This window comes from Phocoena sinus, chromosome 19, assembly GCF_008692025.1.
Source record: "Phocoena sinus isolate mPhoSin1 chromosome 19, mPhoSin1.pri, whole genome shotgun sequence".
NCBI classification, from domain to species: Eukaryota; Metazoa; Chordata; class Mammalia; order Artiodactyla; family Phocoenidae; genus Phocoena; species Phocoena sinus.
In genome coordinates, this window is record NC_045781.1 from 41,117,571 (window position 1) to 41,133,269 (window position 15,699).

General features: G+C 47.0%; 1 protein-coding gene across 1 annotated transcript in view; it reads right to left on the reverse strand.

Annotated features, from left to right (window-relative positions):
- Positions 1-15,699, reverse strand: part of SMPD3 (sphingomyelin phosphodiesterase 3) — an 81,675-nt gene that overhangs the window by 65,361 nt on the left and 615 nt on the right. The window lies entirely within an intron of this gene.

Sequence of the window (15,699 nt, forward strand, 5' to 3'; positions counted from 1 at the left end):
GAGAAAGGATGTGGAGGTAGAGCTGCACTTATGGGAACAGTGGGATGGGACTCCCATCCATCATGTTCATGGGCTGGGGCGGGCAGGCTAAAAACCATTGATATGAGAAGAAGAATAACTGCTGTTTACTGAGCTCCTGCTTCAAGACAGACACTGTACTAGGCACTTTACATAAGGAAACGTGAGTCCCTTTATAACAGTGTTTTACAGTAGAGATGACTCTTTTCATGATTAAGAAGAGTTTGTGAATTAGAAAAGTTAAATGATTCACTAGAGGTGACTTCTCAGTATCTCTTCTCCAAAATCAGGTAGCTGCATAGTATTTCATGTAACCCTTTTTCTAAAAAGGGATCTTATGCATCTTTGCCTTTCAAAATTGAATGGTAACTGGATAGCAATCCAGACCTAGGAATGCAAGAGAAATTATATGGAATAATTTTAGAAAGTCTCTCTTAAGGTAATTTACTTTCCAGTGAGAGTATATACTTAGAGCTGAAATTGATAAGCATGTATATTTAGAATTAGTACTTAAGTTATTTTGGTCATTTTCAAAAGAAACTGTACCATTAAATTAACATACCACATCAGTGGGCTAACAACCTGATCTCATCCTCACTCCTTTTGCTGGCAGATTAAAGACTAGGGTATTTAGAGACTTTCTACTCTGCCTGGAAAAGTCAGGAGTCCAGACCAGAAACCACTGACCAGCAAATCTCAGTGCTAGACCAGGATCTGTGCATTGAACTGGTGGCTAGATGTGTGGGGTGGGCAGAAGAGAATTTGAGGAACCTGGGGTGTGCACTCCAAGGGCCAGGGAAGCCAGGGCCTGGTTTTTAAATTTGACTTTATTGTTTTTCTTGATTACTGCTACAACCATAATTCATAGTCCCATGAGTCAGAGCCATAGGTTTTGTTTTCAAATGGCCTAGAGAGGGCCTTGCTCAAGGTGATGATTTATTCTGATTCTTTCATGGGAACCTTCTTCTACATCTGACTGTGGATGATGAAATGCTCTCATGACCACCCCTTGGGGCATCGCTGCTTCACACTCAATCCCTGCGCCGGACCATCATGTGTTCAGAGGGGCTTCAGTGACAGTTTCCTCTGAGGGCATGTCCACCATGCCTGCCCCCATGTATGGGGTGACATCCAGTCTGCAGGCTGGTGTACACCCTTGAAACTTTGAGATGAGTTTGGAGCTAGGGATGAATTTGGGAGTCCTTGGCATATAGAGGGGAGCTACATCCCTCTACAAGAGTAGGTGAGGTCAGCAGGGGTGTGGGCACCTGGGGAAAGACTGGGATCTGTCTTGGGGCAACCACGCTTGAGCCGCCAGTAGACGGTGGAAGGGTTGAAAGGCACAGTAGAAGAGATGGGAGCTGAGTTGGGGAAACACAGTGCCCCAGGGCAAAGAAGCAGAGGGTTTCAAGGAGGCAGTGACAGGAGGGCCTGTTGAAGCCAAGAGGCCCAGGCTGTGTGGAGCCTGCTGGGATTCCTCTTTGCTGCTTTTGTTTGTTAAATTTTACCCAAATCTTGGAAATTATAAATCCTATGCTGTGGGATGAGTCTTACCCTTTTTTTTTCCCACATGGTCATAGATTATTATATGATCATTAAAGAACATTTGCAAGAAAAAGTGGAAAGCAAAATTTTAAATACTTAATTTCCACCCTTTCTAAACACACCAAATGTTGACATTTTGGTATGTTTTCTTTCAGTGGGTTTTCAGTGGTTTAGAGTTTTTTAAATTGCAATTATACTGTATTTATAAATTTGCACACAATTTAACATTTATACTACAAGCATCGATCTAGGATTGGTCTTTTAAAATATGGCAAACATCATTCAGACTGGTACAGAGTTCAGCACCCACCTTTTAATTCAATCGTCTTCATTATATTACTGCTTTCTGTTATATATATTTTGGCTACTTAATGTCAGGTACTGAGAGTAGTGTGTAAATTTATGCCCACAGCTGTCTTCATCTTGTATTTTTAATGGTAACGGGTTTTGCCTCAAGTATTTTGATGCTAAAATACTGAGTGTACAAATGTTCAGAACACTTATGCTTTCACAAATGCTCCTATGAATATAAAATTACCCTTTTTATCCTGCTTGACGCTGCTTATTGCCTTAAATTGTGCTTTGTCTGACAGAGCCACTCACGCTTTTTCTTTTGTTTGCATTTACCTAGTATAGCTTTGTCTACCCTGGAATCATTTTATTTTAGGTGAGTCTCTTGTATTAATTTAATCTGGGAACCTTTGTCTTCTAACAAGGGGATGGTAAATGCTTATGTTTATTGTCCTAATCATTTCGGGTGGCCTCTTGTCATCTTGTTTTGTGTTTTCTGCATTTCCTTTCTTTTGAGCCATAGCTGGTGATTTCTTTTACCTTCTGCAGTAATTAGGAAGGGAGACATCTTGTTTCTCACTCCACTGGTCTGCATTTTATTGCCTCCAATAAAGGTCTTAATTTGTCTCTGTGTTCGGTTTGTAAGCAGCTCTGCTTATCTCAGCCTGGCCCTTCTCATCTCCAGGAGGTGACATCCTCTGCAGAATGGCTTTAAAGGCCCTCTGTTGATTTCTTTGTTTGCTCACTCAGGGAAAGGAGGTGTCTCATGCTTCCTGCGAGATGGTGGGACCATCTAGGCTCTAGCCAGAGGGTGTGTGTGTGTGGCGATGGTGATGGGGGAAGGCAGGAATTGTCATTACCACTGCCCATGGAAGGCCCAGGAAGTGCCTGTTGGCCTTTGATTGAGGAAACTGGCCTGAGCAGACCCGGCCCAGCTGGCAGGGATAAGCTGTCTGCAGAGAGAGCGTCTCAGGACTGAGGGACCAGAGTGAGGGTGGGTGGGGGATGGTGGGCCTGAGCTGGCAGGGTCCTGGTTCTGGCCTAGACAGGTGGTTCAGGGACTGTCAGTCTCAGGCGTGAAAATTCCTGGGCACATGAATTTTTTTTATATTCTTTTTTTTTAAATTGAAGTATAGTTGATTTGCAATATGGTGGGCACATAAATTATTTTTAAATATGCTTGTTTTGGAACTCCCTGGCGGCCCAGTGGTTAGGACTCTGCACTTCCACTGCAGGGGGCACAGGTTCAATCCCTGGTTGGGGAACTAAGATCCCACATGCCGAGCAGCATGGCCAAAAAAATATGTGTGCGCGCGTGTGCGTGTGTGTGTATATGCTTATTTATTTATTTATTTATTTATTGGCTGTGTTGGGTCTTCATTGCTGTGTGCGGGCTTTCTCTAGTTGCAGCGAGCGGGGGCTACTCTTTGTTGCAGTGCATGGGCTTCTCATTGCGGTGGCTTCTCTTGTTGCAGAGCACGGGCTCTAGGCGCGCGGGCTCAGTAGTTGTGGCACATGGGCTCAGTAGTTGTGGCGCACAGACTTAGTTGCTCTGTGGCATGTGGGATCTTCCCAGGCCAGGGCTCGAACCCATGTCTGCTGCCTTGGCAGGCGGATTCTTAACCACTGTGCCACCAGGGAAGTCCCTGTGTATGCTTTTTAAGACCTGTAAATGGAATTTCAGTAAGGGTTTTCTCAGGGCCTCCATTTGTCTACTGTCTTAACCAGGTATTGCTCCCATGTATTTTATATTAAAACTCTCTCTGTGGGGCAATTAACAGCTTTAAATGACTTATTTAAATTTAAGCACCTCTGGCATTTTTTTTCAGTTATGCAAGATAGTTGCTCCTCTGTATCCCCTAACACAGAGGTGCCAGTTCTGGGGAGGGCAATGCCACAGCCACAGAGAGGGGAGGGTTGGGGCCTGGGAAAGGCAGGGTGGGGCTGCTTGGGGAGGACAGCCTGTCAAGGCCTAGGAAGGTCTCCAGAGGGAGACAGGCCAGGTGGAGCTTCACTGTTGTCTTTTTTTTTGCTTTTTCCAGCTTTATAGAGGTAATAATCACATAGAACATGTGTAGGTTTAAGGTGAACAATGTGATGATTTGATATATGTTTATATTGGGAAATGACTATCACAAGCCTTCATCTTTTGTAGGGCTTGAGAGGCAGAGGTGGAGCTGTGCTGCTGCCAGTGATCCTCTGCCTGACAGGGCCAAGGTTTTCCTAAGAGTGGCCACAGGTCAGAAGGAGCAGTGAGAAGCTGGTGAGAAGGGGCAGTGCATGCAGTGGTCAGAGCTTTGACAGGGCCAGCCTGGCTTCTGGGGAGGGTGGTGGGCCAAATAGCTACTCAGGAGAGCCAGACCATGTCCACCAGACACCAAAGGCTGACACCTCACAAACACCAAGTTCCTTGGGGACCAGCACCTCAGCTGATCCTCTGGGAAGCCTTGGAACATTTAAGCCAGAATCAAGAGGTAACATCATCAGGGTCCAGACAAGCAGGTGTCAAGGAGACCTTGGGGCTGGGACAAAGCCACGCCTGGCCACTGGAGTCAAGGTCATCTCTCTAATCTCCCTCCTGTTCCAGACCCACATGGTCATGATGGCTACTGTCAAGCCCTTGGAGCACCAGATGAGGAAACTGAGGTCCAGAGATGTAGATGATATATCCAAGGTCACTCAACAGGCTGATTCCAATTCCTTAGAGTGTTTCAAAATATTTTGACCCATATGCTTTTCTTCTTCTATATGAGTTGGTGTAAACCCTCTGACTCAGATGTTAATGTCCAGACCTAACACATGCAAGTGTGTGTGTGTGTGTGTGTGTGTGTGTGTGTGTAATTCCCCCTGTTAGAGTTAGTCGTTCCTCTTCTGTGTTTCCAGTGCTCTCTGTTCATCCCTCCATCATACAATTTATCTTGCTGCACTGGAATTATCTGTCTGTGTGTGTCCTCCTGACAGGAGTGAGTAGCTAAGGGCAGGGACTTTGTACTGTTCTTTGTATACAGTAGGCACACATGAATTTTGTTAGATGAATGTTGATGAATTCACAACTGTCCACTCACTATACATAGGTTACCATGGCTTGGCCCTATTAAATGCAATCCTTCTATGGTTGATTAATTAAAAATTATGTTCTTCTGATTAATAACTGAAAAACTATACTTTGCTTAGCATACTATGCCTGTGAGGAGCATAGCTGCTTGGGCCACACTGCTTCATGGTGCCTCTTGTGGCAGTGTGCTCTAATTGCAGGCAAAGGGTCTCAGGAGTGGGTCTTTCAAACAAAACATGTAAAGGAAAAACATTTTCACCAAATGTATGCAACAAGTTTCTGAAATACACCAGCCTCTGCTTCCATTGCCCTTACTCTGCTACCCCAGCATCAGTAGCTGGAATCACAGCTGCTCAGATTTGACATGAGATAAGGTTGGCAATATTTCTAAGATCCCAATTTGGCTCACCTGCTGCGGCTACAGGTGAGGCAGCACCTATAAGGAAACAACATGAAGTGGCCATGTTCATTTTCACAATTCCTACTCTGTGCTCCATGTTCTGTTTTAGACTTGGCTAACCCCCTAAGGACAGGGACTGTGTCTCATTCACTTCTGTCTCTCCAGTGGTTGGTGCAGGGCTTAACACAGAGTAGGTGCCACGTGCTGTGCTGGGACTAAGAATTGGCGTGTCAGAGCCTTGGGGTCAGAATGATCTGGTAAAAGAGACCTGGCGGGAAAGCTGCTCTGAAGTAACCACAGCTCTACTTGCCGGTGCCCAACCATTCCAAACATCCATGCCTTTATTATTATTCTGATTTCTCAATTTGATTTTATTCTTCAGAAGTCACCATTCCACTCCATCGCGTTCAGTGAGTGTGGACACACATTAATCATTACTGGGGTCAATGACCAGATGATCCCTTAACATTCCATTACCAAGACAAGTGTTTGTCATTTCTCATTAGTGTTATGTTTATAGTCACTAGGGACTTATCCCCGGAAAACTTGTCAAAATCTGCGTGGCCTTGCCAACACGGGGCAAGTTTATCCTTCCAGAACTGTGGAGGGCATCTGGAACCCTCGCATGACTTTCCAAAGAAAACGCAGTGCAGCACCATGGTCTCTTTCATCTTCTATCATCTTGCACATCAAAACTTCCCCTTCACTCATCAAGGGACTCTTGCAGAGCTGTGAATATTACCTCCCCACTGCCTCACATCCTTCACAGAACTGCAGGTGCCTCTTGGAAGAAGTGCTGCATCTGTGTCCCTCTCCCTTCTTGCCTTTACTTTCCATTGTTATTAGAAGTGTAGCCATGGAGAGAAATCTGGTGGTCAGTGGTGACTGCAGCCCTGAGAAAAGATAGATTTTCCTTCTAATCAGACTAAGAAGACTGGGTTTGGTTTCTAGTCCCTGTAGTCTGCAGAACAAACTCAAGATGGCAAGTCCAGAAAAATCCCCTTTTGTGAGACAAGCTCTCTGCACAGGGGGCGGGGGTCACTGATTGATAGGTGCTGCATCCGGAATGGGCTGTGGGATTTGCAGTGACCCTGACTCAGGCCCTCACAGCAGCCACTCTGGGAGGCAGCCACTCAGGGACATTGCTGGAGAATCACAGACCAAAGGATAACACTGCCTGCCTCCTGGAGCACAGAGAAAAGGTCTCAGTCCAGGGGCAAGCCTCTGCCTCCCCCCTCACAGAAAAAGCCCTCCTAAGCTTTTTGCCTGGATTTGGGCACTGCGGCTGTGCTTGGCATCTGTGCCTCTTGGCAACTCGTGCTGCCTGCCGCTTGACACAGGCAGCCATCCTCGTAGCAGACCTCCCAGCCTTCTCCTGCCTAGAGCTTTTGTGAAGACCAAATGAGAGAAAAGTCCATGCATGTTCTCTAAAGAGCAAAGAGCACTGGTAGGAATGCTGGATGGCTGTGCTGTCTGGCCACGCCCTCCACAAGCTCTGGCTTTGGGTATGCTTGATGAGCATGTTCCACATGGCAACAAAATGCCCCAATTCAGTGAGATACCTCAAATTGGTAGTTTCAGATTTTACATTCCTTTCTTTGCATATGAACTTTTTTTTGGCCAAAAATTGTTAGCCACAGGTTTTCTAAACCGTTCTTACCAAACATCTATTTCCTACTGAAACTCTCTTCTCCATTTCAGGGTCCCCAGAATACACCACTGGCATACCCAGCCTTGTTCATTTGGTCACAACTTTTCCCTGCCTTCCCTCCCCACCCTACTGACCCTTCAGAGCCTCTTCATATTGTACCCACCTTTTTTTTTCTTTATAAATTTGTTTGTTTTTATTTTTGGCTGTGTTGGGTCTTCGTTGCTGTTCCCCGGGCTTTCTCTAGTTGCAGCGAGCAGGGGCTACTCTTCATTGCGGTGCGCAGGCTTCTCATTGCGGTGGCTTCTCTTGTTGCAGAGCATGGGCTCTAGAGTGCAGGCTTAGTAGTTGTAGCGCATGGGCTTAGTTGCTCCGCGGCATGAGGGATCTTCCTGGACCAGGGATTGAACCCGTGTCCCCTGAGTTGGCAGGAGGATTCTTAACCACTGCACCACCAGGGAAGCCCTGTACACACCCTTGAAGACCAAGCAGAAGACCTCTCTACAAGCTGACCCACAAATCACCTCGCCCTCCTTCAAAAGAAGTTATTGGGTTCCTGCTGATCTTGAACCATGAGGCAGTAATCACAGTGGTTAAGAGCAGGCTCTGCAGTCAGCTTGCCCACCTGTGTGACCTTGGGCAAGTTACTTGAAGTTCCTGGGCATTGCTTTCCTCAGCTATAAAATAGGGATAATAACAGTAGCTCTTTTATGCATATAAAGGGCTGAGCACAATGCCTGATGCACTGTAAGCACTCAGTAAAGGAGAGCTAGTATTAATCCTAAGAATTTTCTTTATATGTTGCCATGTAAGGCCATAACAACCCAGGAAAAGTGGATTTAATTGTCCCAGATGAGGAAAATGAAACTCAGAAAGGTTAAAGCACTTGCCCAAGGCCACACATCTGGTGATGAAGCTGAGATTCAGAGTCAATTCTATCTGGTTGGGATCAACAGCTTTCCCACCGCCATAGCCAACCCACCTTAATAGGCCTCCTGTTATTACATCAGCCCATCTTCCTTGGTTTACCCTTCACGTGGGCATTGCTTCTCTACCCAGCCAGACCCTGGGGTCCTCTGGAGCAAGGTTTCTCAAAACACTGCCACCCTAGCTATGTACCATTCAGTATCTGTTGAGTGAACAAAAGAGTGAATGGGGCTTCCCTGGTGGTGCAGTGGTTGAGAGTCCGCCTGCTGATGCAGGGGACGCGGGCTCGTGCCCCGGTCTGGGAGGATCCCACATGCCGCGGAGCGGCTGGGCCCGTGAGCCATGGCTGCTGAGCCTGCGCGTCCGGAGCCTATGCTCTGCAAAGTGAGAGGCCACAACAGTGAGAGGCCCGCGTACAGAAAAAAAAAAAAAAAAAAAAAAAAGATGAATGGATGGGGGACTTCCCTAGTGGCTCAGTGGTTAAAAATCCGCCTGCCAATGCAGGGGACACAGGTTCGAGCCCTGGTCCAGGAAGATCCCACATGCCGCGGAGCAACTAAGCCCGTGTGCCACAACTACTGAGCCTGCGCTCTAGAGCCCACAAGCCACAACTACTGAAGCCCGCGCGCCTAAAGCCCGCTCTCCGCAATGAGAGAAGCCACTGCAATAAGAAGCCCGCGCACCGCAACAAAGAGTAGCTCCCACTCAACGCAATTAGAGGAAGCCCGTGTGCAGCAACGAAGACCCAATGCAGCCATAAATAAATTTATTTTTTTAAAAAAGAGCGAATGGATGGGAAAAATGCATTTCAAGACCAGAATCTATCCCTAAATAACCTAGCCCTGGTACTTAAGTCCCTGGAAGTCAGGGGCCTCTCAGCAGAACCAGGGGCCATCCCACCTCCAGGCTCTTCCCCACTTCAACTCACCCACCACACTGACCCAGGATATCTGACCATGTTTCTCTCCTTCTAAAGCACTTCCAGGGATTTCTGCACTTCCTGTGGGACTAGTCTCTAGAAAGGAGTTTGGTTTCAACATGCTCTGTTAACATAAGTCTTCACTGAGCTTAACATGTATTTCTTTGATCTAGAAGGCAAACTTTTGGAAAAAAGATGGTCAAGAATAGCAATGATGTGCTCCCTCAGAGCTGTGCAGTAAAGGGACGATGGCCACGTTCTCCTGGGGCTACGGTTTCTTTATTTATGTCCCTTTATTTTTAAAGTAAAACTGCATGTAAAGTGCTCTAAACACCAAGATGAGAATGCAGAACTTCAGGATAAACATGACAGAATGATGCCTGTTTTGCTGCTTGCCTCATTGTCCCAGAGAAAGAACCTCACGTGTGTTGATGGGACAGAGGAGAACATGAAAGATGCTGAGGTGTGCCCAAAGTTACTGAGACCCTGCGTTTTGGTGTAGACACAATCAAATGAAACTGTCCTTTAAGCCTCCTCAGGGAACAAGCAAAGATGGGGAGTGAGGCAGTAGAATTGTAGAGAAGACCATGGAGATTCTGAACAGAAACTTTTCTATTAAAGAACACCTGAAATCCCATTTAGTCATAGCTACCATTTTTTGAGTGCTCAAGACTGCATAACTTGATCAAGGCCAATGGGTGGCAGAGTGGCTTTGACCTCGTGTACGTCCAACTCCTATCCAGCATCTTTCTCCTAAAGCACAAGGCTCTCATTTCCCCGAGGAATCGTGGAGTCCAAGAGACTTAGAGCTCTTGGGTCATCTGTTGTAAGTACCCTCTAATCATCCTCTTCCTCAACTCATTAGCAGAGGTCAAGACCTGTGCATAATTCAGTTAGCTCATTTGTTTATTCATCATGTGCTTATATAAATGGCTTGAAATCTTTCCTCAGTATCCTTATTTGCAAAAAAATTTGGCCCACATCAAGGTAATTCATGAGCTTATACTTACAAGTGTTTTCAATCATGTTTTAACTAGTAGTAAATCTTTTGTTTGATTTATCTGAAAATTGTTGTCCTTCCTCTTGCCCCTGTCTTGTAAGATTCTGTAAGCCCCCTCTGATAACAAGAGCAGCTAAGTAAAGATAAACAAGTGAAATTAATTTTAATAATATTGTTTATTTAACCTAATGTATCCAAAATGTTATTTTATTTTATCCAAAACATTATTAATGAGCTACTTTATATTTTTTATACTAATTTTTCAAAATCTGGTGTATATTTTATACTTACAGCACATCTCAATTCAGACTAGTCATATCTCAAGTGCTCAATAGCCACATATGGGTATTATATTGGAAACAGATATAAATAGGCGTTCTTCTTTTCCTATTTCATCTGTTTCTATTTCAACTTTAGGTTTTGCATTAGGATTGGATCATAAAAGGTTATGTTAATGGAAATGTGCCCTTTGGACAATTTAATAAACATAGCAGTGGTTTAGGACAGTGGAAAGAACATACCTTAGGAGTTATAAAACCTGGGTTCTAATCCTCAGCTAACTGGGCAACCCTCAACTTCCCTCAGCCTCTTTCCTCATGTTAAAAAAGAGATGATGGCTTATGATTATTAAGTTTCTCTTATAGCACACACCATTTTCAGGGTTTCTGCAGCTGTTTGCTCTTTCCAGTCAAAATTTTTGTATGACAGTGCTTATCCCAAGTTGGAGTAGTGTTCCCTGTGCCCAGTTCTGTGCCTGGCACACTGCAGGAACAAGAAATGTTTGTTGAATGAATGAAAATCCAGTTCTTTGAGGGATCCTGGGGCCTCTCAGTTTTTGCAGAATAACTATAGCAGCCTTAGCAGTTAATTACATTTTCATTTCCTTTCTCATATTAGTCTAAAGTGCTGACAATCTAAGCTTTCTGAAGGGTAATAGCCAGGATCAGAAACCATTTCCCGATCCTGTTAGCAAAAGAGCTGGTGCTCAGCTATAGGCATGACTGCCTAGAGACCCCCGCAAAGGGCCTCCCTCTTGTTACATGCTGTTCTTATGCTGAGGAGAGTTAATTAATGATTCTGAATAAGAAAACAATCAAATCTGTCTGCAGTCATATGAGTCAGAGCAGACCCAGATGGGGAGCTGGTCCTTGGCCTCCAAATGCCCTCGGGAAAAGCAATAGCAATCTTTGCTCCATACGTCAAGAGCCTTGCAAAATCCCAACCTACAAGGGAAAGGAATTGCTCAAAATGGATTGGAGCCCCAGCATGATGTGAAGCAGTTTCTTAAAAGGCCAGGCCCCCTGCCTGGGTGTTAAGCACACTGAGGTCTAGGGAGAGGAGAAAAAGCACAGTTCTATTTCTCTCTACTCTCCTTAGACACCCAAACCTATAGCAACTGCATGGGGAGTTCTCAGGCACAGGCCTCCTGTGTGTGTGTGTGGCAAGATTGGGGCAGTTGACACTGCCACCCTGGAAGGACTGGAGAATATGTGGCTTAAAGCACATCAAGCTCCAAACCTGGCCACCTTCAGGACTCCCGTGGCCACATATGAAGGTGGAACATTGGTTGTGACGGCATGAGGGTGGAAATGTGATGTTTCCCTGAGATTAGTTGAGGCTCGCAACAGTGAAAACTTTTATTTTGGTGTTAGAAGCTTTGCTGTGAAAAATCTGAGAGAGGGAATAGGTGGAAGGAGCCTCTTAACAATATCCAAGTGTCCTCAGCATTGGAACAGGATGCTAGCAGATAAAGATAAGCCCGTTTCTTTAGCTCTATATGTACTCTGTTGAATAATAACAACATCCTAATTTTTTTTTCCTCTCTCTCTATTCTTGCAAGCTTGGCTTCCTGTGAAACTGTTCCACTCTGGAAAAACCCTGGACCACTGGCCATGAGGGTCATACACTCACCTTTCCCCTTCTTTGGTAATCAAGTTCAGGTAACAAGCCCTTTGTCAGGATAAGATGTGAAGTATGTGGCAATACCCTTGCTCAATTTGAAAGGACTCCTTGTGATTTATATCTGAATCTTAGTTGGTCCCCAATCCCATTACTCTAAAATTTGGTTAGAATCTCAGAGAAGACAGTGCAATACTTCATTTTTTCTTCTACAATAGCAATAGGAAAAAAAATAGTGGTCAGGAGGAGTCTCTGGAGTCTAAGATATCCAGGCTGGAGCATAAACGCTGCTCCTTCTGACCTGTATAACCATGGACAAACCCCTTTCCTCTCAAAGTTTCATTTCCTCATCTTGAAAGTGGAAGTAACACCACCACCCACATCATAGGACTGTGAGGATTAAATACATCCTTACATGTGAAGAGCCTGACTCAGAAATGTTTCCTCTTATTATTAGCTTGTAATTCTTTAAATAGGGATCGCTGATGGGTTCATTCGAAGTGATGCAGTAGATCGTCTACAGCTATGTTTTCTCCTGTTCCATTCTGTGATGAGCTTTGGGGAAATCCTCACAGAGGCCGTGGTCCTCAGAGCTTGCTTCTACTCCATGCCCTAAAATTCTCCCTTTCCACTAGGCGGGGCTGGGGCCAGTGCTCCAGGACCTTGGACAGCTCCACACCCTAGGGACTGCTGGGCGGCCTGAGGGAGCAGGAAGCACTTGGGGGATTTTCCCAGAAGGGCTGCATTAGTGTGGGGATTTAGGAATCCCAAAAGCCGCAGTCTCATTCCCAGCCTGTGTACCACTTGAATGCATGCGGAGATTCTTCAACACAACCAGCCCTCCTGGAAAATTCTGAGGAGCCTCTCCTCAGAAACTCCATCCATAGGAGTTACCGAATCTTCAGGGCCTTTCCTTCTCTCCTATGAATTCCAAGGATTTTTTCTTTTTTGAGCCCAAGAAGAACAGAAATACTACCCACAATTTCCTGTATCTGCTGATTTTTAATTTGTTCGGCTTCAGTACAAGGATTAAACATTCTTGATTAACCTCAAGTGAAAGTAATAATGTATGAGTATGAAGAAAGGCTTTAGAAGACAGAGATTCACGTATGAATTTTAAAAAACTGTGTTATTGCCTGTATGTGATGTTAAGCGACATTCTCTAATTAGGATAAGCAGGTAGTTCAATTTATGAGATAATTTAGCTTTTCGCTCTCCAGTGCAGAACACAACATGCATATGCAGTCACCTTCCAAACAGGCAAGGAGGAGATTAAGTCCTATTTTTACTTTATGATACTGAGTCATGTAGTTCAATGAAAATCACATGGATGCCAAAGTAAGAACAATACCAGGTATTTAAATATCTCTTTTCCTTTAAGGAGCTCTAAAGAGTTTGTGGCTGCATGAAATCACTTCAGAGCAACACCAGGAGAGGAGACACATGTCATCAGGTGGGCATTTAAGACTGAGCACATCTCATCCATCTCCCCTGCTCCCATCATTAGGCCTGGAGGAGCCAGTGTTTCCTAGTTCTTTGCATTTAGAAAGACTCCTGAAATCTGCATTTTCAGGGCCGTATTGTTGATGAGAAAAAGAAAGCATATGTTTAAAAAATATGTTTTTGACTAATAATGAGGAAGAGGGGAGGATAAAAGTAGAATAGGAAGAAAAAGGAGAAAGGAATTGAAGAAGGAGAGGAAAAGACAGGAAATATACTTAAATCTCCCTGAGCTTGATGAATGTTTTTCGTGCTTTTTTCTCTTAAACAAATTTGATGCCCACCCCCAACTGGATGAAAACTTGAACAAACGTCTTTAGGCCCTCTTTAAATATTTCCATATAGGCGAGAACAGTGGCAGTTCCATTGCTTGAAGGAACTGCAGACAAGAACATCGACTCAGGACTCCAAAAGCAGACAAGTAGCCCCCAAATGTTTTTTACCTAACAATGCCCACACCCACCTTGAGCTTTCACACCGTGGGGGAGTGTTAGTTGCCAAATTTCAAATTGGTTTCACTTCTGCCCAGCAGAGGTCGCTGTGGATACCTGTGGAGACTGGACCGGGCAGGGCTGGGCTGGATGGTGGCTCTGGTAACTGTTCTTCCTGTGGTTCCATTGGCCACTGTCTAGCCCCTCATCATACAGGAAAGGAGTCTCTGGTGACAGCACCTTTGCTGTCAAAGTGCTATGAAACTGAGGTCACTTGGTGGGAGTGGGCAGGTCTGGGAGGGCTGTCCTCATCCTCCTGGGATATCTACCCATAGTGATATATCTGTGTCACGTTCGTGCCCTCTCTGTGAGTGTACCTGGTATTACTGAGAGGCCATCGTCACTGACCAGCAACTCCAGCCCCATGGTCCTTCCAGATAGAGGCCAAAGTGACAAAAGTTGTCTTGCCACACAATCTTGCACCCACCTCTGCTGTTGAGCTCCCCAAGCCCCACTTGTCAGCCCATGATGGTGGGGGGCAGAATTCTGGTCCTTAGGGCAGCCTTTTACAGCAGGATACGGTTTCTGAGGGATGGGAAGGGCAGAACCCTAGTGAGGATATTAGGGTCAGACCCAAATCACCAGAAGGGCTGAAGAGAGCTCCACATACTTGTGAGATTCCACTTTCTGCGCCACACCGCATGCACATGATCTGAAGCTACCTCCACCCTGAGGGCATCCCCTGGGACCCTAGGTCATTACTGCAGCTTGAGGGTTGAAGGGGTGACTACCCTGCCCCACCCCCGCCCCCATCCAAGGCCAGCAGTAATTGATTCTTTTCACACACATCCGGCCAGATGCACAAGGGACACACACATGAACACTGGAGCACCCATTGGCACCTCACCCGGGCGTACACATTCACACTCTGACCCGCACCCTCACCCATGTAAACACACTGTGACACATACAAATACACTCGAATCCTGGAACCAAATTTGACCTAACACGGCTGATGGAGCAGGGTTGGGGGGTCCAGGCAGGATGCCCTTACGGCCCCTGGCCCACTCATGCCTCCTGAACCCTGGGCCCCTCCTCGAGAGGCGGAGCCCCTGGCTTGTCCACGTTCTCGTGGTCACAGGTCTTGGAACGCCGCACAGAAGGGACCCTGGCTACCATCGCACACACGGCATCCTGGGTGCTGGACCGGCGAGGGTGGTGGTGTGCAGGGCAGAAGGGTGTGGGGCATAGTGCCCTGCCCGGCGCAGCCGCCTCCTCCCTTGGGATTTTCCATCCCGGCTCGCGCGGGCCCGCGAGGAGCGAGCGCGCTTTGTCTCCCGCCTGGTTTCTGGCACGTTTCCGCAGAAGCTCCCCGCGCCGCGCCCGAAGCCTCCCCCACCCCCCACTCCCCTGGCCGCGCCCCCCGCCCAGCCAGTGGCGCAGGCCCGCCAGTGCGGCGACCGCGGCTTTGTCCTCTCGTGGATGTCGGGGCCAAGCGCGAAAGCCCTGCGCCCGGAGCGGCCGCCGCATAGCCAGGACACAGGTCTCGGCAGCGGGGTCTGAGGCGCACCCCGCGCCAAGCAGAACAGCCCGAGGGTCTGTGGGCGCGGGGGGCGTCTGCTTGGAGCTCCAGGGCGCTTGAGAGGGGGACTAGGCCTGTCCCGCCCAGCATGTGCCCATCCAGGTCTGGCTCCCCTCTGCGGTTCAGCAGCCAGGGTCTCCGGGGTGGGGCAGGGCGGGGAGGGGAGGGTCGTCTCGACTTAGGGTCCCTGGCCTGGATCCAGTTAGAGGGCCAAGTCGATAAGGCCCGGGAGCGGAGAGGTCGGGAGGGGTTCTTCAATCCCTTTTACTTTTCCCCATCGCACACCCCACACACCCAGGCCACCCCGACCTTAGGCACGGGGCCCAGATCGCAGAGGACCCGGAGAATCCGTCAGGGCTCTCCTGTACCGGCGACTCCTAGCAGGGTGGGGAGGGGTCTCCCGGCCTTTGCCCCTCACATCCCATTCCCGCCTACCCCCCCATAACCTAGGCGGGTCCAGCTGGGAGGGGGAAGAGTCGTCTGG